Source organism: Dromiciops gliroides, chromosome 3 (genome assembly GCF_019393635.1).
Source record: "Dromiciops gliroides isolate mDroGli1 chromosome 3, mDroGli1.pri, whole genome shotgun sequence".
Classification (NCBI taxonomy): domain Eukaryota; kingdom Metazoa; phylum Chordata; class Mammalia; order Microbiotheria; family Microbiotheriidae; genus Dromiciops; species Dromiciops gliroides.
In genome coordinates, this window is record NC_057863.1 from 621965325 (window position 1) to 621988951 (window position 23627).

General features: G+C 42.8%; 1 pseudogene; it reads right to left on the reverse strand.

Moving 5' to 3' along the window:
* Window positions 1-5406: 5406 nt before the first annotated feature.
* LOC122748160 lies at window positions 5407-23304 on the reverse strand (annotated as a pseudogene).
* Window positions 23305-23627: the final 323 nt, after the last annotated feature.

The window sequence follows — 23627 nt, forward strand, 5'->3', positions numbered from 1 at the left end:
CTTCATTTCCATCTTTTTTCTAAAAGAAAGCTAAATTGGTTTGTAATCTACTGTTAATCCACACTGGTCTCTTTAAACAATTTCCCTTTTCTTTGTCTTCTCGCTGGAACTCTTTCTTTTTGCCTTCAGATTCCTGTTCCTGACAGTTTCCCATCCCTCCTTTGCCGACTTCTCCAGTTGAATTTTAGACTATGGAAACATACATTCTTTGAATGCTTCCCAATGTGTTCTGCCCAAATCTAGGGCACACGTCAAACTATCCCTGAGATTTTCTCCTCTATCACAAAATCAAGATGATCTACCATCCATTGATCTTCATTCAAAACTTTCTACCACCAAGTTTCTATGTTTCCTCACAGTAATGTATCCCTTTAATCTGCAATGTGATTTTGTCCCTCTTTTTATTTATTCTGATACCTTTGAATAAGATATATTCTTCCAAAGATATATTCCAGTCTTGGCTCTCAAGTTAAAGCATTTTTTCATTCAGTTTACAAGATTTCAGGCAAATGTAGTCCTACCAACTCTTGTAGTATACCTAGTATATACTCCATCCTAATCACTCTATAGTTTAAACCATGGTCCAAAAACACCAATCCTATTCTTAGACACTGCCCTGTTTACTTCCTAAACATGTCTTTCTTGTCTGAAGCTCTTAGCTTCTCCCAGTAGCAGTTTTTTTTTAAATCACGTCTTATTCACAACCTTTAGTTTCTTGCCCAAGATTTCAGATTATTTGGCAGTGTTGTCCAGATTCCTTCTGATATTATTTGTGCCCACTCCGGAAAAACAGAAGGGATGTCACTATTGTCAACATCAAATTGCAGCTCCCATTACTGGATGGGGTATACTACTTGTACTATTGATAACTGCCAGGAATTATCTTTTCCTATGGAGATCCTAAGTGAATAATCACTCAATTGATATGATGTGGATCGCACAGAATTCAAGAGTTGGAAGGCACCTCAGCAACTTTCTGGGCCAGAGGTTCTTAACCTGAAATCTATAACCCTGTTTTGTTTTTTAATATTTTGATGACTATTTCAATATAATTTGTTTCATTTGTAATCCTATATGTTTTATTTAATGCTCTTAAAATATTCTTCTGAGAAAGGATCTATAGGCTTCACTGAACTGACTACCCAAAAGGTCTGTCGAGCAAAAAAGTAATGATTAAGAACTAACATATAGGGGCAGCTAGGTGGCACCGTGGATAGAGCACCAGCCCTGGATTCAGGACGACCTGAGTTCAAATCTGGCCTCAGACACTGAACACTTACTAGCTGTGTGACCCTGGGCAAGTCACTTAACCCCCATTGCCTCACTAAAAAAAAGAAAAAAGAAAAAAAACTAACATATACACAAAAAGAATCATTGTGACAGTCCTTAGAGGATAAGTTCCTTCTTCCTTAAGGGGTCTACTACCTCATCCTTTACCTAGAGATTCAATGAAGTGAGTGTTTTTAGTCCAAACTGTGTCACAAATAACCACTCAGTCAGCAGAGTGTTTGCCAGAGGCCACCATGTTTTTATCTGCTGGGTCTCTACACTGGTACCACTGGCCTTTGGAGAAGATGATGATAGCCTTCATCCACCATCACTAGGACATTGGCCTTGAGATGTTCTTGCAATCTCTAGGGTGAAGCTATCCTAAGTAGGGCTGCCAGCTAACCAGTGTTTGACCAGATTGGCCAACACTTGATCACAAACGCTGATTGTTTCTAACCAGGGTGTCATCCTATAGCTGGGAAATGTTAGCTTTTCTTTAGTGACTCCCTTCTACCCAATGTATTCATCTACATTCTCACATTTAGCCCCTACTTGGGGCTATTTGTGCTGTTGCTCAACTCAAACTGGAAACATATTCTCCAGGTGTGGGGTAATCCAATTAGTCAGCTGGCTTTTTTTTTTTTTGCGCGGGGCAATGGGGGTTAAGTGACTTGCCCAGGGCCACACAGCTAGTAAGTGTTAAGTGTCTGAGGCTGGATTTGAACTCAGGTACTCCTGAATCCAGGGCCAGCGCTTTAACCACTGCGCCATCTAGCTGCCCCCAGCTGGCATTTTTAAGCACCTGATATATGCCAGGGACTGTGCTAAACCTTGAAAAGGCAAAAATGGTGCTTGGTCTCAAAGAGCTCACAGTCTAATGGGGAAGACAACATACAAACAACTATTTTCAAAAAAGATATGTACAGGATAAATTGATGATTGGCACTAAGATTAAGAAGGGCGAGGGGCAGCTAGATGACATAGTACATAGAGCAATGGCCCTGGAGTCAGAAAAATGAGTTCAAATCTGGCCTCAGACACTAGCTATGTAACCCTGGGCGAGTTACTTAACCTTGATTATTTCAACAACAACAACAACAACAACAACCCCCCCAAAAAAAAGAGATTAAGGAAGGCTAGGAAGCTTCTTGCAAACAGGTATTAACTGAAACTTGAAGGAAGCCAGGAAAGCTAAGAGGCAGAGAATTCAAAGTATGGGGGATGGGGCAGCTAGGTGGTGCAGTGGATAGAGCACTGGCCCTGGATTCAGGGAGACCTGAGTTCAAATCCGGCCTCAGACACTTAACACTTACTAGCTGTGTGACCCTGGGCAAGTCATTTAACCCCAATTGCCTCACCCAAAAATAATTTATTAATTAATTTAATTAAATAAATCAAAGTATGGGGGACAATCAGGGAAAGGATTGAAGTCCTGAGACAGAACAGCAAATAGGCCAGTGTCACTGGATCACAGTGTATGAGGGAATGTATGGAGGGAAAGAAGTGACATGTAAGAAGACTGGAAAGGTAGAAAGGGTCCAGGTTATAAAGAATTTTAAAAACCAAACAGAGTATTTTATATTTGATCCTGAAAATAATAGGGAGCCACTGGAATTAACTGATAGGAGAGTGATATGGTCAGACCTATGCTTTAGGAAGATGGCCAATTTGACAACTGGTAGATGATGGACTGGAGTGGAAAGAGACTTGAGACAGAGAGACTAACCATCAGGCTATTGTAATGGTCTGAAGTGAAGAGGCCCACCACAGAAGAGAAGGGGCTACATACAAAAGATGTTGTTAAGAAGGACTTGAAAACTGATTGGATACAGGCAATGAGAGAGAGTAAGGACCACATGACTGATCTGGAAATATGTTTAACATGATTGCACATATATAACCTATAACAGATTGCTGTCTTGGGGAGGGGGGAGGGGGAAAAAGGAGAATAAAGGGAGGGAGAAAAATTTGTAACTCAAAATCTTCTTAAAAATGAAAGTTGGGGGACAGCTAGGTGGTGCAGTGGATAGAGCACTAGCCCTGGATTCAGGAGGACCTGAGTTCAAATCCAGCCTCAGACCCTTGACACTTACTAGCTATGTGACCCTGGGCAAGTCACTTAACCCCAACTGCCTCACCAAAAAAAAAAAAAAAAAAAAAAAGAATGTTGGGGCAGCTAGGTGGTGCAGTAGATAAAGCACTGGCCTTGGATTCAGGAGGACCTGAGTTCAAATCCACCCTCAGACACTTGACACTTACTAGCTGTGTGACCTTGGGCAAGTCACTTAACCCTCATTGCCCCGCAATATATATATATATACACACACATATATATAAATGAATGTTGAAAATTATCTTTACATGTAATTGGAAAAATAAAATACTATTTACATTTTTTTAAAAGAGAGAAGAGTCTGAGATGACATCTAGGTTGTAGACCTGGGTCACTGGGAAGATGTTAGGGTGTCCTTAACAGCAGTAGGAAAGTTAGAGAGTGAGAAGAGTTTAGGAGGAAAGAGAATAACTTCAGTTTTGGACATGTTCAATTTAAGATGTCTATGAGACATCCAGTTTGAGGTGTCCAATAAGCACTTGGAGATATGAGACTGAGTTCAGGAGAGAGATTAGGGCTGGATAAGTAAATCTGATAATCATCTGCATAAAGACCATAATTGAACCCATGAGAACTGACAAGTTCACCAAGTGAAGTCTGGAACAGTGAGCTCTCCATCCTGGAAGCAGAGCCCCACTTTAACAAAGAGTTAAAAGTTAAGAAATAGGATGGGAAAAAGAGTGAACGACAGAAAAATTTTGACCATGGAAGGGCTCAAAAAGGATGTTGAAAAACAAGAGGAGTAGAGGAAAAATTGGGGAGATAAATGAGAGTGATGTAAGAAAATCATTTTTAAAAAGAGGCAACAGCAGGAGCAGCTAGGTGGTGCAATGGATAAAACACCAGCCCTGGATTCAGGAGGACCTGAGTTCAAATCCAGCCTCAGACACTTGACACTTACTAGCTGTGTGACCCTGGGCAAGTCACTTAACCCCCACTGCCCTGCAAAAAAAAAAAAAAGGCAACAGCTTGGCAAAGAAGACACAAAAAAAACCTGAAGAAAATAACATCTTGAAAAACAGACTAGGCTCACAAAGAGGCACACAAATTCACTGAAGAAAAAAACTCCTTATGGGGTTTTTTTTTTCTAATGGAAAAGGAGGTACAAAAACTCACTAAAGAAAAAACTTCCTTAAAAATTAGAATTGAGCAAATGAAAGCTAATGATTTTATGAGAAATTAAGAAACAATAAAACAAAACCAAAAGAATTTTTAAAAGGAAGACAATGTGAAATATCTCATTGGAAGAATAACTGACCTGTAAAATAGATCCAGGAGAGATCATTTTAAAATTCTTGGACTATCTGAAAGCCATTATAAAAAAAGAGCCTAGACATCATCTTTCAAGAAATTATCAAGGAAAACTGCCCTGATATTCTAGAACCAGAGGGTAAAATAGAAATTGAAAGAATCCACTGATCACTTCCTGAAAGAGATCCCAAAATAAAAACTCCCAGGTATATTATAGCCAAATTCCAGGGCTCCCATGTCAAGGTGAAAATATTGCTAGCAGCCAGAAAGAAATAATTCAAGTATCATGGAGCTATAGTCAAGATAATACACGATTGAGCAACTTCCACATTAAAGGATCAGAGGGCTTGGAACATGATATTCTGGAGGGCAAAGGCCTTACAACCAGGAACCACCTACCCTGAAAAACTGAGTATAACCCTTCAGGGAAAAAAAAGGACATTCACAATGAAATAGAGGACTTTCAAGTATTCTTTATGAAAAGACCAAAGCTGAACAGAAAATTTGACCTCCAAATACAAGACTTAAGAGAAGCATAAAAAGGGTTCTTTTGTTTTAGTTTGGGGTTGTTTTTTTTTTTTTTTGGTCTATGTTTTCTTTCACAACATGACTAATATGCAAATATGTTTTGCGTGACTACACATGTATAACCTACATCAAATTATTTGCATTCTCAATGAAGTGGTGGGAGGGAGGAAGGGAGAAAATTTGGAAGTCAAAGTTTTGTTTGTGTTTGTGTTTTTTGGTTTTTGGTTTTTTTTCATTGTGACACTTTTATTGACAAAAAGAATCCAACAAACGATATTCACAGACGGCGACCACGGCCACCACCCTTTCTGTGAGTGCTGTCAGAGGGGATTGGAGTGACATCCTCAATCCGCCCGATCTTCATTCCAGAACGTGCCAGGGATCTCAGGGCTGACTGTGCCTATTTCCCCCTGTGGCCCAAAGTTTGATGTGAAGGGCAGTGGATACCTAGTTCTTTACATCTCTGGGCAACGTCCTGAGAGGCCAACATAGCAGCATAGGGAGAAGATTCATCTCTGTCAGCCTTGACCTTCATCCCGCCAGTCACTCAGAAGATGGTTTCTTTGCCAGAGAGATCAGTCACATGGACAAAGGTGCCATTGAAGGAAGCAAAAATACGACAGACACCAAACACATTCTCTCCCTCTGCAACCTGAGGTCCAAGGCTGATGACCTGCTCTTCCTTCTTTTCCTTCCCCTTGTGAGGTGCCACTTCTGCTCCTTCACTTGGGCTGCCAACACCCTGTGTTTTTGTTTTGTTTTGTTTCAGTTTTTTTGCGGGACAGTGAGAGTTAAGTGACTTGCCCAGGGTCACACAGCTAGTAAGTTTCAAGTGTTTGAGGCCAGATTTGAGCTCAGGTCCTCCTGAATCCAGGGCCAGTATTTTATCTACTGCACCACCTAGCTGCCCTGGAAGTCAAAGTTTTGGGGTTTTTTGGGTTTTGTTGTTGTTGTTGTTGTTTTTATGGCAGGGCAATAAGGGTTAAGTGACTTGCCCAGAGTCACACAGTTAGTAAGTGTTAAGTGTCTGAGGTCGGATTTGAACTCGGGTCCTTCTGAATCCAGGGCTGGTGCTCTATCCACTATGCCACCTAGCTGCCCCCAAAGTCAAAGTTTTTAAAACAAGTATTAAAAATTGTTTTTACATGCAATTGGGGGGGGGGGCATAAACTACTAGAAGTAGAATGAGAACAAGAAGGATAATTATTGTGATACCAGGTGAAAGAGGAGAAGATGGGGGAAGGCCTCTGACTGAAGTGAGATAAGGAAGAGGGAGCCCCCAGCAAATGACCTTTATTTTTTCAGTGAACTGTGATGCAAAATTCTCACCCAAGAGGGTAGAAGGAGAGAGAGCTATGGGAGACTTGAGGAAGGATGATAAGGTTTGAAAAAGTTACTATGAAAAGTGATCTAGAAAATCAATTAAAGAGATGTAAAAGAACTCCCTGGCCCTAATGAGAGCCTTATTGTTGTTTGTCCTTCTCCATTCTCAAAGAGGACCATGATATTGAGGTGATGTCATGGCTTGCAGTGAATTGGCTTTTAAGGAGGGAGGGCTGTACACCTCACTTTCTCCTCCAGAGCCAAGTGAGTCCAGTGGCAAGATATACAACAGGATGACTGGAGATGGTCTCAGATATTTTTAAGGTAATTGGGGCTAAGTGACTTGCCCAGGGTCACGTAGCTAGTGTATCTAAGGTGAAATTTGAACTCAGGTCCTTTCAACTTCAAGGCCAGTGCTCTATTCACTGCATCAGCTAGCTGCCCCAACGAGAGCCTAGTTGAGATTAGGGAACATAAACGTCTAGTGGGCCCAATCTGCAGAGTTTAGTGATTTTCAGCAGCATATGAGTAGGAGTAAAGACATAAGACAGTGAGAATAATTGAAGGCTAGGATTTGACAGTGCGAGACCTTTGATAGGATAAGGAGACAAGGGGTTTCAAAAAGGAGGACAGTGTAGAATTGAACTTTGTTCACCAAAGGGATGAGGAATGGAGGAGAATGAGGCCATTCATAAATTCAATGTCTATAATGAGTCTCCACTCTTTACCAGACACAGGGATAATTGCTGGGAACCAGGTGGGCATAGGGACCGGGTCTCTCATTTCATTGATACTCCCAGATAAAGAAGCTTCCTCTACCAATGCAGTTGGATGCCTTCCCTGAAACTCAAAGTTTTCATGCCCAGGGAACCGAGAATTTAGAATACATGCCCAGTTGCACAGCCAATATGCTTGGTTGAGGATACAGACTGAAAAGATTTTCCTCTTTGGCTCCTTCTATAACCACCACACCTTTTTCCCTTGCCACATTTACACCCCTAGGTCTGTCCATTCTGCTTTGAATAGCTCTTAACAACATTCTCATATCAGTTGGCACCTCCTTACCACCTCCGGGGGTTTATCAATCTCTTTCAACCTACAGTCATTCCTATCTCATTGATACAAGACACCCACACTGAACTCAGCCCTAGTCTCCCCTGCCCTCTTTCACCCTTGTCCCAGTCTGCTTTGCATGTTCCCTTCATTATTCCTCATCTTCTTTTTCCCCTAACTAGACTTTCCTTCCCCATCACTCTTAGAAGAGCTTCCTGTATCTCTAAAATTCTGCAAACCTCTTTCTCTGTTTGTCCATGGAACACATCTTTCTCTCTATTTATATGAAAGCAGACTGTCAGTAAACACTTACTAAGCAACTATTGTGTCCCAGGCACTGTGCTAAGTTCTGGGAATACAAAGAAAGGCAAAAAAACAGTCCCCTACCCTCAAGGAGCTTCCAGTCTAATGGGAGAGAGAACGAGCAAACAAATAGGAACAGCTTATTTAAACTGTAGGGGCTGGGCAGCTACGTGGCAAAGTGGATAGAGCACTGGCCCTGGAGTCAGGAGGACCTGAGTTCAAATCTGGCCTCAGACACTTAACACTTACTAGCTGTTTGACCCTGGGCAAGTCACTTAACCCCAATTGCCTCACAAAAAAAATAAATAAATAAATAAAATAAACTGTAGGGGCCAAATTTTAATTTGTGGAGTGTTAACTAGGTGGCTCACCGCAATATTGGGGAAAGGAGACCAACAGCCTCCCTCAAAAACAGAACAGGGTTTATTAACAAAAACAAACTTAAAAACACAAGCAAGATCAGTAGAATTAAGGGAAAGGTAAAAAATGGGTGAAGGGAAACGATACCACCTGAATAATACCACCACCCAGGGATCAGCTGAGAACACACGGCTGCGTCCTGTTGCTTTCCAGTTCCAAGCTAGAATGGCAAAACTCCTCCCATCTCCTTCCCAGCAGACCCCAGGCTGACCACACACACAGCCCCAAGCCAATTGTCTGGCAGCCCTGATTGAGTCACATGACTGCCCTCACTGGGCTTCCAGTCATTATAATTTTGCCAGGCCTATGTAGGGGTCAGTGATTGGTGATGACATGAGGTGCCAGTGCCATGGCGATGGCTACAACCAGTGGGTGGAGCACTGTGCCGTTGCAGAGGCGCAACACCTGAGTCCCAGGCCAGTGTGCGTGCCGGGGATTTTTTAAAAATCTAGCCAAAAGATGGGGTCATAAAAACCTCAAATAACAATTAATTCTTTACAAAGCTATATATAGGATAAGTAGGAAACAAGGTGCTAGGATTAAGAGGAAGTAGGAAAGTCTTCCTGTAGAAAGGGAAATTTTAGTTGGAACTTGAAGGAAGCCAAAGAAGAGGGAGAGAGAGAATTCCAGGCATTGGGACAGCCAGAGAAAATGTCCAGAGCCAAAAGTTGCAAATAAATAGATTTTTTAAAAAATATATTACAAAGGAGGGCAGCTGGATGGCACAGTGGATAGAGCACCAGCCCTGGAGTCAGAAGTACCTGAGTTCAAATCCAGCCTCAGACACTTAAAACTTACTAGCTGTGTGACCTTGGACAAGTCACTTAACCTCAACTGCCTCACCAAAAAAAAAAAATCACAAAAATGAGAGGGAGAATGGGTGTGGGGTGGCATCCATGTACAGTAAGACCCTCATATTCATTTCATTACATCCTGGTTAGCACCCACTGATATACCATAGTCTAGCAGGCCTGCACACAGCCAGAGGTAGTCAGGGGCCACACTGGAGCAAGTTGGGGCCAATCTATGGATATAGATGCCCATGAGAGGAGAGCCTAAGTTTCACCTTCACACTAAACCAAATCCAACATAAGCTTCCCAGGACAACCTCCCTCCACTCCTCAACAACGGTCGGCATCAAATTCTCTCTGCTACCCACTGGTCAGAAAAGAAGAAATATCCCTCCCAAGGCCTCTGCCTCTCCACCTTCACCCTGGACCCCAGTCCTTCTCACCTCCAGCACCTTACTCCCACAGTCACCTCCTCTATCTCTTAGTAATAACTCATTTAAGCAGTGTCTGTATATAGCACTTTAAAGCTCTGTCGATGCCCACCAGTAATTTTTGGAGATGCTTTTCTCCTCCCTTGCTCCCACTGCCCCTCAGTGAGCCTTTTCTTGTAGTGGTCACACAGGTGTAGGCTTATCCCAGGCCAAAGGGGGCTCTGGGAGCATGGCAGCCCATCCAAGCTTGTGTGCTGCCTTCCATAATCCCACCAGTCAGTCAGTCAGTCACTGCCTGCTAAGTACCAGACACCATTCTAAGCTCTGGGGCTACAAAGCAAGGCAAAGGACCGTCCCTGCCCTTGAGGAGCTTACAATTTAATAGGAAAGGCATGTGGGGCAGCTAGATGGCGCAGTGGATAGAGCACTGGCCCTGGAGTCAGGAGTACCTGAGTTCAAATCCAGTCTCAGACACTTAATACTTAACTAGCTGTGTGACCCTGGGCAAGTCACTTAACCCCAATTGCCTCACTAAAAAAAAAAAAAAAATAGGAAAGGCATGTAAACCACAATGTACAGACCCGCTACAGGAAGGACAAATAGAAAATCATCTACAGAGGGAAAGCACTAGGACTAAGAGGGATCAGGAAGGCTTCCTGTAGAAGACAGGACTTTAACTGGGACTTAGAGGAAACCAGGGAAGCCAAAAGGTGTAGATGAGGAGGGAGAGCTTGGAGGACCACCAGAGAATATTCCAGGCTCGAAGGAGCACCAGAGAAGATGCCCAGAGCTGAGAGACAGAGGGTCTCGTCAGGGTAACAAGTGGCAAGTTGCGGAGGGAGGGTCGTGTACGGAGAACACTCCTCCACAGGCCAGTGAGAGCCAAAGGGCTAAAAACTAAGAGAACGCAGCCCTTGGGTTTCAAGTTCTTCCAGTTCTGGGTGGCTTGAGGGAGTGGCAAACTTCCAGAGAGAAGCCGGTGTGACCATGAGGGGCAAGGATGCCACAGCCGCCTAATGAAGGACCAGGACAGGGCCCCCTCTGGGGTTCCTGGAGCCAGAGGTAGGGTTGGACCAACAGAGAATGGGAGCCAAGGGGAGGGACTAACCAGATACAAACCCATACTGCGCAGAGCTAATGGTGGCAGCAGCAGGAGTGTTGGGTAGTCAAACATTCAGGCGGAGCAGACCTCTGTTTCCCATTGCTCCTTATCAAGTGCTAACCTAGGGAAGCTGCCACCTGTTCCCTGTGCCTGTCGGGCCCTATCGTTCCCACCTGGTTGGGAAGCAGGAAGAAGAAGAAAGGAGGAAAGTAAAGGAACCAAGTACCACCTCTCTCCGGCAGCCTGCAGATGGAGGCTTGTAACTTGAAATGATTGGGCTCCTCTTTGTCTGTACTTAAAGCTGTTCATTCAACCACTATTTCATTTAATAACAGCTAACATTTTTGTAGCACTTTGAGGTCTGCAAAGTACTTTACGTTATCTTTTACTATGATTTGTGTCCAAGCACACAGAATGTGAAGTTTGAGAGTGAGAAAAGAGAACTCATCCCTCCAAGGAACAAATGATATTTCCCTCAATAAGCCAAGGTATGGCCCAGAGACAGTGAGAGAGCAGAGAGAGTGTGTTTTTGCTATTTTGAAATCAGTTCCCTTGGGTTCAGTGACCCTCTCTATGCAAGTGAATCCAAGATCTACATAGCTAGCCCTGGTCTCTCTCCTAAGCTCTAGACTTGGGGGCACTTTGAACCAGACGTCCTTTAGATATCACACAGTCAATACGTCCAGAACAGAACTCACTCTTTCATTCCAGAAATCCTCACCACTTCCACAAGTCCCTCTTGTTGTTAAGAGCACCACCAGTTCCCACTCACCCTGACTTACAAGAGGGGCACCATCTTCAGCTGCTCATTCTCACTGATCTTATATACCCATCAGTTGTCAAGCCCTATCATTTCTTCCTTCACAGAAACTCTTGTTTTTATCCCCCCTTCTGTCCACTCCTATAGTCACTGCCCCTTTCAGGCCCTCACCACCTTTTGCCTGACCTACTGAATAGTTTGCTTAATGATTTGCAGGTAGTGCAGTGAATAGACCACCTGACCCAATTCAGGAAGACTTGAGTTCAAATTTGGCCTCAAACATTTACTAGCTGTGTGACCCTGGGCAAGTCACTTTAACTTCTGTTTGCCTCAGTTTTCTCATCTGTAAAATGAGGATAATAATAGCACCTACCCCCCAGGGTTGTGGTGAGGATCAAATAAGATAACACTTGTAAAGTATTTAGCACAGTGCCTGGCACATAGGAGCTGCTACGTGCTTTTTTTTTTTTTTTTAGTTTCTCCCCTCTAGTCCATTTTCCACTCAGCTGCCAAAGTGATTTTTCCAAAGCACAGGTTTGACTATGTCAGCCCCCTAGTCAAAAAACAGCAATGGCTCCCTGTTACTTCCAAGGTCAAATATGAAATCCTCCTATTGGCATTTAAAGCTCTTCTTAACCCAGCTCCTTCTTTTCTAGTCTTACACTTCTCTCCTCTTCTTGAGCTCTACAATCCAGTGACATTGACCCCCTTGTCATCCCTCAAATATGACACTCCATATGTGACTCCCTGCCTTTGTCCTGGCTGGAATGCTCCTTCCTCAAACATGTCCCTCCTCACCCCCACCTTTTAGTTTCCTTTCTTACCTTGGATACTCTGATCAAATCATGACCTTGTGCACAAGATCTTTATCCTGGTGCTCCAAGCTGCTAGTGCCTTCCCCTCAAAGATTAGCCTTCCCAGCCCCCATCTACCCTGAATATAGCTTGTATTTACCTGATTCTTTGCATGTTGTCTCACCCATTAGCATGTGAGCCCCCTGAGGGCAGTGACTGATTTTGCCATTCCCCAGTGAATGGCATATAGTAAGCACTTAATAAATGTTGGTTTTGTTGGTCCTTCATAGTACCTTGACATCAGGGTGATGTCATGACTTACAGTGAATTGGATTTAAGTGAGGGAGGGCTGTGCAAAGTCACCAACCTCACTCATTTCTCCAGAGCCAAATGGGTCCAGTGGCGAGATATACATCAATAAAACTAGACATGGCACCAGATGTTTAAGGCAATTGGGATTAAGTGACTTGAACTCAGGTCCTCCTAACTTCTGGGCCAGTGCTCTATCCACTGTGCCACCTCACTTCCCCTGTACTTAAATTCTTGTTGACTGACTAATGATTTTCCAAAGCATATAATGCCTAACTATGAGTTCATGCTATTGCCCCCCTGGGGGGAGGGGTGAGATTTTCTTTTTGCACTTGAACCCAGTGTGAGAAAAGCTAACCAAAGAACTCACATGTTGAATTGACTATGAAGGGATGGTATCTTTAAAAAAAAAATAAAACTAAGGGGTGAGAGGAATGCACTGAGAGAAAGGGAGAGGGAGAGGTGGAATGGGGTAAAGTATCTCACATAAAAGAAGCAAGAAAAAGCTTATGGAGTGGAGGGGAAGATGGGAGAGGATCGGGGAGTGAATGAGCCTTACTCTCATCAGAATTGGCTCAAAGAGGGAATAACATACACACTCAATTGGGTATCGTAATCTATCTTAACCTGTAGAAAAAAGTAGGAGGGGAAGGGAATAAGGGGGAGGGGTGAAAGAAGGGAAGGCAGATTGGGGGAGGGGGCAGTCAGAAACAAAACACTTTTGAGGAGGGATAGCGTGAAAGAAGATAGAAAATAGAGTAAATATCAAGGGGAGGGAATAGGATGAGGGGAAATACGGTTAGCAATAGTAACTATGAAAAAAATTTGAAGCAAGTTTGTCTGATAGGCTTCAGTTCTCAAACAAATTTGTTAAAATAAGAGCCATTCTCCAACTGATAGATGATCAAAAGACATGACATTTTCAGATGAAATAATCAAAACTACCTAAAGCGGGGGCAGCTAGGTGGTGCAGTGGATAGAGCACTGGCCCTGGATTCAGGAGGACCTGAGTTCAAATCCGGCCTCAGACACTTTACACACTTACTAGCTGTGTGACCCTGGGCAAGTCACTTAACCCCAATTGCCTCACTAAAAACAAAAACAAAAACAACAAAAAAAAAAAAACCCTACCTAAAGCCATATGAAAAAAATGCTCTGACTCACTATTTTTTTTTGCTAGACAATGAGGGTTAAGTGACTTGCCCAGAGTCACACAACTAGTAAGTGTCAAGTGTCAGAGGCCAGATTTGAATTAAGGTCTTCCTGAATCCAGGGCCAGTGCTTTATCCACTGCGCCACCTCTAACTCACTATTGATTGGAGAGATTCAGGTCAAAACAATTCTGGGTACCACCTCATACTATAGTATTGGGTAATAGGACAGCAGAGGAAAATGACAAATGTTGTAGGAGATATGGTAAAAAATGAGACGTTGATACACTCTTGGTAAAGTTGTGAACTGATTCAAACATTCTATAGAGCAATTTGGAACTATGACCAAAGGGCTATAAAACCATACATACTCTTCAACCTAGTAATACCACTACTAGGTTGGTTCCCTAAAAGAGAGAGAAAAAAAAGTTGAATTCAAAATTGGAGAGATGCCCATCAATTGGGGAATAGCTGAATAAATTGTGGGATGAGATTATGATGGAACACTATTTTGCTATAAGAAATGATGAGCAGGATGCTATCAGAAAAACTTGGAAAGACATACATGAGCTGATGCAAAGTGAAATGTACTATATACAAAATAACAGCAATATTATAAGATGATCTGCTGTGAATGACTTGGTTATTTTAAACAATGCAATGATCCAAGACAACTCTGAAAGACTTATGAAAAATGCAATCCATCTCTCAAGAAAGATGGTATCCGAATACAGATTGAAACATAATTTTTTTGTTAGTTCCTTTTTCTAAAGTTTTTTTTGTCTGTTTTCTTTCACAACCTAATATGAAAATGTTTTGCATGACTACACATGTATAATTTATATTGAATTGCTTGAGTTCTTAAGTGGGGTGGGGAGGGAGGGAGGAAGAGAATTTGGAATACAAAGTTTTAAAAATCTAAGTTAAAATCTGTTTTTATGGGGGCAGCTAGGTGGCACAGTGGATAGAGCACCAGCCCTGGAGTCAGGAGTACCTGAGTTCAAATCTGGCCTCAGACACTTAACACTTACTAGCTGTGTGACCCTTGGCAAGTCACTTAACCCCAATTGCCTCACTAAAAAAAATAAAATAAAATAAATCTGGTTTTACATGTAATTTAGGAAAAAATAAAATTCAAAATAGTACAAAGATTAAAAAAAAAACTACCTCACATGTTGTGAAATGTTTTCCCACCACTTTTGTCTAAGGATACTCCTAGGTACAGAAGTGGGGGAAGCTTTCTGCTACTGCTGTTAGCTTCAAGAAACATTCAAGTCCCAGTTCACACCAAGGAGCCCTACCTACCCCATTCAATGCACACATAGACAGACCCCTACAATGTGGGAGGCTATTGTCCACCAGGTGGTGCTAGACTCAAGCCACCAGCCTCAAGAACTTGAGTAGACATCCTGGAATCTGAACAAGTCATTTTGCTTCCAATAACCAGGCATGAAAGAAGAATTCACTGAGTTCTGAATTCCAGCCTAGCAGTTGATATCAAATATTGTTCAGAAATATAAATTTTAGACAAATCTCTATAGCTCAACTCCCATCCCACTTCTGAGAGATTTCCTGGCTCAGTCTCAGCCTTTTATGTTTAGACAACACAGGCAAGTAACTTTCTTTGACCATATAATGTATAGCAACATGCTCCATTTTCTCCTCCTTTCCTCTTAAGTATCTGGCTATGAGGACCCTCCCCTTGCCCAGGCCAACCCCTCATGTAGCTTTAATCTGTTAAGGGCTAAAATTCTAGCTAGTCTGTCTAAAATATCTAATGAGTGGTCGCCAATCAATTACAAGCTTTAGCAAGAGTTAGACTTTTAAGCATTTATTAAGGAGAATAAGAATTTGGTAAAGAGAGAGAGAAAGGCCTAGATTCCTATCTATTAAAGGGAGAGCACATTTCTAGCTCCCTTCTCCGCCAGCGTCCAAAGGAAAGAGCCCCAGACCGAGCGCCAGTCTCTTCCTTCCTCCTCCCACTCGTCCACATCACTTCCTGATGCCTGGTCTTGCCCTCAAAGACCTTCGCTTCATGGGCAGAACTCTTCTACAGTAAGTATCCAGCAGGTGGCATTATTCCAATCGTTACAGTCCCCCCTGTTGTTCCTCAAGAAACAAAATGTTTCCTTGACGGAACAAATCCTATCCTATCCCATTTTCTCCACCAGATTGCTCCCTCAATCACTGTTTCTCTGTCTCTAATCTTCAGTTTTTCTTTCCATTGATTGGTTCCTTCCTTACAGTCTTTAGACATGCTCAAGTCTTCCCTGTCTTAGAAAAACAAAAACAAAAAACACCCTTCACTAGACCCTACTATCCTTTCAAGCCAGTCTTATATTACTCCTCCCTTTATCGGCCAAACTCCTAGAAGAAAAAGCTATCTACATTTGGCACCTTCCCTTCATTTCCTCTCACTCTTTAAATCTTTGTAATCTTTTTTCTGACTTTATCACATAACTGAAATTACTCTCTGCATAGTTGCCAGTGACCTCTTAACTGCCACAATTGATGTGTTTTCTCAGTCCTTGTCTTGTCCTCTCTACTTTGTTAGCTATTGTTGACCACCCTCTCCTCTTGGGAACATTTTCTCCCTGGTTTTCATGACACTGCTGTCTCGAGGGTCTCCCTCCAACCTACCTGTCCTCTCCTTCATCTGCTTTGCCACACCCTCATCCATATCACATCCACAATTCTGGGCATATTCCAAGGTTTTGTCCTGGGGCCCCCTTGTCCCTCTACTCTCTTGGTGACCCTATCAGTTCCCATGGGTTTAATTATCATTTCTGTGTGATCTGGGATACATGCCTGAGCACTTGTATAAAATTCTCCACAGTGGTGAAGAGGACGATTACTCAGTGCCTTTGTGAGGGGTAGGGTTGGTGAGAGTTTAGGAACTCTGGCTTTTCTAGCTTCCTAAGAGTATACATATGGTTCTGGGTTCTCTTTAGAGAAATGACCCTATTAGGAGAAAAAGACTTTGGGAATTCTGACAAGTAAAGGAACTGTCACCTTGGGCATATCCCTTTCCATTTTGCAGAGAAAGTCACCCTTGGATGAGAGCTCATGCATGCTGTGCATTTTCTGATATGTTCTATGATAACTTCTCTGATTTCTGTTTGCTTGGATAAGTAGTATTCCTTATTGTGATAGTCTCTGTGTAACTGACATTTGATGAGAAAGGTATCAAGCCTTTGGATATAGCTTAAGGTAGTACTTTCCCATTAAAGCATAGTGACCAAGAAAAGTAGCTTCAACCTAAAAAATCATTTACTAACAGTACTTACAAAGGCAGATAGATATAATTATAGTCGAGTGTCACCTCCCTGAGTGGAACAAAGTGGACCAGCATCATAACCCCAATCTTCTGCTCCCCTCCTAGCAGGAATCAAAGTCTCCCTTTGGAGAGAAGTGGAGGAGATGCTGGAGATATCTATGCACACCTCTTTGTCAACTGCATTTAGACATACCCATGTGGACATAGATAGCCCACATGAGCTATTCATACCTAGTACATATAGATTGTGCTCACAGAGCTATTTATATATATCCAGCCTGTCTCTCTCCTGATTCCGTTTGCATATCACCAGCTGCCTACTGGACATTTCCACCTGGAATTTCTGAACACATCTCAAACTCAACAATTGTAAAGCAAATCATTCCCCCCAAAACCTTCTACCAAAGGGCCCTGTTTCTCTAGAAGGCATTACCATCCTTCCAGCCTCCCAAGTGTGTACTCCTCACTCTATATCACCCCATATATCCATTCAATTGTCAAATCTTGTCATTTCTAAACTCACAACATTTCTCATATCTAATCCCTTCCTTCCTCTCACACAGTCACAGCTGTAATTCAGATCTTCATCGCCTCTCAGTTGCAATAAAGTCTTAATTGGTTCCCCTGCCTCAAGTCTCTCCCCATTCCAATCTAGTCCCCATATTCCTGACAAAGTGATTTTCCTTCAGTGGAGAGCTGACCATGTCACTACACTACTCAGTCAACTCCACTGATTCTGTTAGCTCAAGGATAAAGTAGAAACTCCTCTGTTTGTCTTTTAAGATCCCTTACAACTGGATTCTAACCTATCTTTCCAAGATAAATATATGTGTGTGTGTGTACACACACACACACACACACACCTTCCATTCTCACATTCTACAATCCAGGTAAACTGGCCTTCTCTCCATTCTTTTTTTTTTTTTTTTTTTGGGTAAGGCAATTGGGGTTAAGTGACTTGCCCAGGGACACACAGCTAGCAATCAAGTGTCTGAGGCCAGATTTGAACTCAGGTACTCCTGAATCCAGGGCGAGTGCTTTATCCACTGTGACACCTAGCTGCCCCCTTCTCTCCATTCTTTACACAAAGCACTGAATTTCCTATCTCTGTGCTTTTGTACTAGCCATGCCTTACTCCCATACCAAGAATAAATTCCCTCCTCATTTCTATTTCATAGACTGCTCCACTTCCTTCAGGATACTACTCTCTACACCTGAGGTTCTTAAACTTTTTGTTATCCTGGACCCCTTGAACAGTCTGGGGAGGCCGGTAAAAGCCTTGTCAGAATAAGGTTTTTAGCTATAATATTCCTGGGAGTTTTCATTTTGGGATCTCTTTCAGGAGGTGATCAGTGGATTCTTTCAATTTCTATTTTACTTTCTGATTGTAGAATATCAGGGCAATTTTCCTTAACAATTTCCTGGAAGGTGATGTCCAAGCTCTTTCCTTGATCATGGTTTTCAGGTAGTCCAATAATTTTCAAATTATCTCTCCTTGATCTATCTTCCAGGTCAGCTGTTTTTCCAAGGAGATATTTCATATTTCCCTCTTTTTTATTCATTTGAATTTACTTTATTGTGTCTTGATTTCTCATAAAGTCATTAGCTTCTATGTGCTCAATCCTAATTTTTAAGCAATGATTTTCTTCAGAGAGCTTTTGTGCCTCCTTTTCCGTCTGGCCAATTTGGCTTTACAAGCTGTTGACTTTTTTTTTTCATAACCCTCCTGCATCACTCTCATTTCTCTTTCCACATTTTCCTCTACTTGTCTTACTTTATCTTCAAAGTCCTTTTTGAGCACCTCTATGGCCTGAGACCAATTCATATTTTTCTTGGAAGCTTTGGATGTAGGAACCCTGACGTTGCTATCCTCTTCTGAGGGTTCACCTTGATCTTCCTTGTCACTAAAGAAACTTTCTATGGTCCTCATCTTTCTCAGTCTGCTCATCTTGCCTGTCTTATACTTGACTTTTAACTCCTTTCTAAACTGGGGCACTGTTTCCAGGTTGCACTATCCCAAGCTTCAGGGGTTCCCAGGTGGTGTGATTTAAGGAAAGGCAGGTTCTTCATTCGCCTGGCCTGTTCCCTGGTCTATAGATACCCCCAGGCCAACTTGCTAATTAACCAGACAGCAAAACTTTGTGTGCTATAGTTGTTAGCTCTGATGGGCCTGTGTCCCTCCCCAACCTGGGCCACTGCCACTCAAGCCTACTTCCTGGTCCCCAGAAGGGGTGAAACACCAAAGTTCTGCCTCAGAGCCAGCAGAGACCCCTGTAATCTCCCTCTGGCCAACTGCTCAGCCCTCTCACCAGACCATGAGCTTAGTTCTAGAAGACACTGGTGCTACAGCTGATTCAGAGGCTCCAGGGGTCTCTTTCTCTGACAAGGCCTGCCTGGGTCTGGATCTGTGTCAGCGTGACCACAGGGTTGGGCTCCACTCCCAGAATAAGGTTTTTATTTGCATAAAGTAAAATACATAAGATTACAAAAGAAAACAAAGGTTTGTGAAAATAAAGGTGTCATTTTCTTCCCAACTAAGTTTAAGGACCCCCTGAAATCTCCATGGACTCAGTTGAAGAATCCCTCTCCCACATAATGCCTTTCCTGATTCCTCCCAACTGTTAGTGCCCTCCCAAACTATTTTGTTTTTAATTATGTCATATTGATTTTGTACTCTTTGTATTTATAATTACACTTGGACTTGTATCCCCAGTAGAATGTAAGCACCTTAAGAGTATGAATCATGGGGGCAGCTAGGTAGTGCAGTGGATAAAGCACTGGCCCTGGAGTCGGGAGGACCTGAGTTCAAATCCAGCCTCAGACACTTGACACTTACCAGCAGTGTGACCCTGGGCAAGTCACTTAGCCCCCATTGCCCTGCAAAAAACAAAAACAAACAACAAAAAAAGTATGAATCATTTTCCTCTCTGTATTTTTATCCCCATTACCTACCATGGTGCCTGATATATAGTAGGTGCTTACTAAATGCTGACTGCCTGACAGTCACCCAATTCTCCAAGGAGTTGAGAGTGTTTCATTTATTCATCTCTTTTAAGAGGCCAAGATTTGGCATTACCATTATGCTGCACCCAGCCTCATTCCAGTATTTTTTTTTCATTCACATAATTGGAATCACTGTCTATATTTCTCTTGGTTCTGCTTACTTCACTATGTGCCAAGCTTCTCCTGTTTCTCTGAATTCCTCATAGCAGTCACTCTTTATTATATCCATCCTCTGGGATGTGTTCAGTCATTCCAAATCAATGGCCATCCAGTCTGTTACCAGACCTTTGTTGCCACAGAAAGTACATCTAAGAATACTTTAGTATATGCAGGACTTCCGTCTTTGTCCTTGACATCCCTAGGGCACATGTTCAGCAGTGGAATTTCTGGGTCAAACAATCTGAAATGTGCATTTTTTTGTTTCAGTTCTCATCTTCCTTGACTTCTCTGAAGCTCCTGGCACCATCAACCATTCCCTCCTCCTTCTCTTCCACCTATTTCAGAGATGTCACACTCTCTTCCTTCTCTTCTCACCTCTCTGACAATTCTTTGTTGTTGTTCAGTCATTGCAGTCACGGCCAACTCTTCATGACCCCATTCGGGGTTTTCTTAGCACTTTCACTGCATTTCTCTCCATTGGCATTTTCATTCCTTCCCATGGCTTCCATTACCTCCTCTTTAATATGAATCCCAAAACTGTATCCCTCGTTCTGACTTTTCTTCTGAGGTCTAGAACCGTACCCACACCTTTCTATAGGACCTCTGAATTTGATATATCATATCCAACTCCATCTTAACATGTCCAATTTTTTATTACCCTTCCTAGATCCCCTTCTCATTCCCCTCTTTCTGCCTGAGTAAGTGGCATTCATTGTTGGGGTTATCTTGAACTCACATGTTTTAAATTCCCATACACATCTGGTAGCCGCAGCTCAATCCATCCAAACAACATCTCTCTCCCCACTGCTGCTACACTAATGTGGGCCCTCATTACCCATATGTTCCATTGTATCAGCCGCCTGAGAGGGCTTCTCATAATCCCCTTTTTTCCAATCCCCTTCCAACAGACCCTTCATAATTCTGCCCAAATAATTTCCTTCCAGATTCAACTCAAGGGCTACCTTCTAACTGAAGTCTTTTCCTGATCCTCAAATCTTAATCCTGATCTCCACTGGGATTCCCAACTCCTAGTGTCTTCTCCCCAAAAATTACCTTCTATCTATATCTATAGATATCTATATTATCTATATATAACACCACCTTTTTAGGGAATAGTAGCCTGAGGACCCCTAGATGACTAAAATTTTGAGTTTTCTTCATCTCTTGAGGTAAGACAGGATCACAAAGTTTGAAGATTAGGGCAGGCCTTGAAAGGACTTGTGGAAAAGGAGGAAAGGGAAGGGCTGAGGCCAACCTTCCCCAATGCAATAGCAACAGAACCCACAAAGGCAGCTGAGAGAATATGCTTCAGGTATGGTTTCTCCTCCCCAAGCATACCTGGAGAAATAAATATTAAGAGGCAAGTGGCAAAGCATAAGACTGTGTTTTAGGGGCAGCTAGGTGGCACAGTGGATAAAGCACCAGCCCTGGATTCAGGAGGACCTGAGTTCAAATCCAGCCTCAGACACTTGACACTTACTAGCTGCATGATGTGAGAATATTACTCTCCAGGGCCCTCTGCTGAGAAAGCATGAGGTTACCTTTCTGAGGTTTCTAAGGTCGAACTGGCATCCCAGAAGTTGCCTCACAATTCATGGACCATCTTTAAGTCATGTCCATCAATGGACTTGAATGCTACCAGCCAATTGGCTTGGAGCTGTGTGGGGGGACCGCCCCTCTTCCGGTCCCACAGGGAGCTTCTGGTGGAATTGAGTGAGGCTTATTCTTTTTTGGAAGCATGACCTGCTAAGTGAAGGTGGTTCTCTCTCTCTCTCTCTCTCTCTCTCTCTCTCTCTCTCTCACACACATATAGATCTAAACTAGGTTTGTCTATTCTTTCAGAGACATGTGCTCTCCCTTCACTAACTTCCAATATACTTTAATAAATGTTTAATGTCTAAACTGTTGCTGAATCTCCTAATTTAAAAGTAATTCCCAGCTAGTTTCTCTCTCTCTCTCTCTCTCTCTCTCTCTCTCTCTCTCTCTCTCACACACACACACACACACACACACACACACACACACACACACACACACACACACACACACGGGCGGGGAAGGGTCAGGTAAGGTGATTTAGTTTTACCACTGTCCCAGTGACCCTTGGCAAGTCACTTAACCCTTACTGCCCCACAAAAACAAAACATAAAAAGACTGCACATTATCATGGCAACTTCTCTGACTGGAGCATCCACAGAAGTTGTAGAGGATATAGAGGAACTAATAATGGTCTATAGCCTTCCTCACTCAGTCTTACTATATTGGTGGTATGACTGGCACCTTCATTCACCAGGCTAAAACTTATATTTTACTGACCGAAGCTTACTTTTCATAAGTATCTGTGGTCAACCCACATGTGTGCGTTTATTTGTGTTCATGGTATAAGTGTGGAGCAGGGGGCTGGGACAGCTCTGGCAGTTTGAGCCACAAAGAAGGCCATTAACATGAAAGGTTTTTTGTTTCTTTCTTCCTGTCTCCAAGCTGGGAACCCCAGATCATAGACTGTTGTTAGAGAATTTGTCTCTAACTGGGATATATACTGTAACCAAATTCCTATTTAAAAAACAAGAATTTGAAAGGAAAATTCAGGACCAGCCATTCCTGAGACATTAACAAACCTAACTTGTATTGCATTATGATAACCTGGTGAAACATCAACTCCTAGTTTGTTTTAGATAGATATATAGACAAACGGACGGATGGATGGATGGATGGATGGATGGATGGATGGATGGATGGACGGACGGACGGACGGACGGACGGATGGATGGATGGATGGATGGATGGATGGATGGATGGATGGATGGACGGATGGACGGATGGACGGATGGATGGACGGATGGACGGATGGATGGACGGATGGGTGGATGGACGGACGGATGGATGGATGGATGGACGGATGGATGGATGGATGGACGGATGGGTGGATGGATGGATGGATGGATGGATATATAGGTATGTAGATAGATATAAATCTTTAGATAGATTACAGAAGATATCTATCCTTCTATCTTATTTCCTCTGCTCTACACATCTCCTCAGTCTTTTCTTTCCACAACCTTAAGTGAGGTTGGCCTCTTCTATCTATCTTCTCCCTTGAATCTGGAAGCCAGAAGTTCCCTAAGTGACCCAGCGCTTAGAGAGTCCTGAAGAAGACTCAAAGTTTGATGGGTCCCAAAGAGGAATTGGTTGAGAACTAAAGCTCTCTCACCTTTTGCCATTTCCACCGCACCCCTCTTGGTGGCTAGGGCTTTTATCTCCACCCATGCCAATGGACCTTGGGGCTAGCCTCAGTCAGGCCTCACCTAAAACATCCCAACACTCCTTGAACTGTCTCCTGTGTCCTTCCTTTAGAGAGGACACAGTGGATCAGCCCTGGATTTGTAGTCATGGGACCTGAATTTGAACTCAGTTCTTCTCCATATTACCTGTATGAATCTTAGTACCTCACTTAGCAATTCTGGGTCTCAGCTTTCTCATCTGTAAGAAGAAAATTCTTAGATTCCAAAGGGAAAGGTAGGTGTGAAAATGAACTCCATGTCTCCCACTTCATTCCTTCACACCTTCCTGCACACCTGGAGACAACTGTT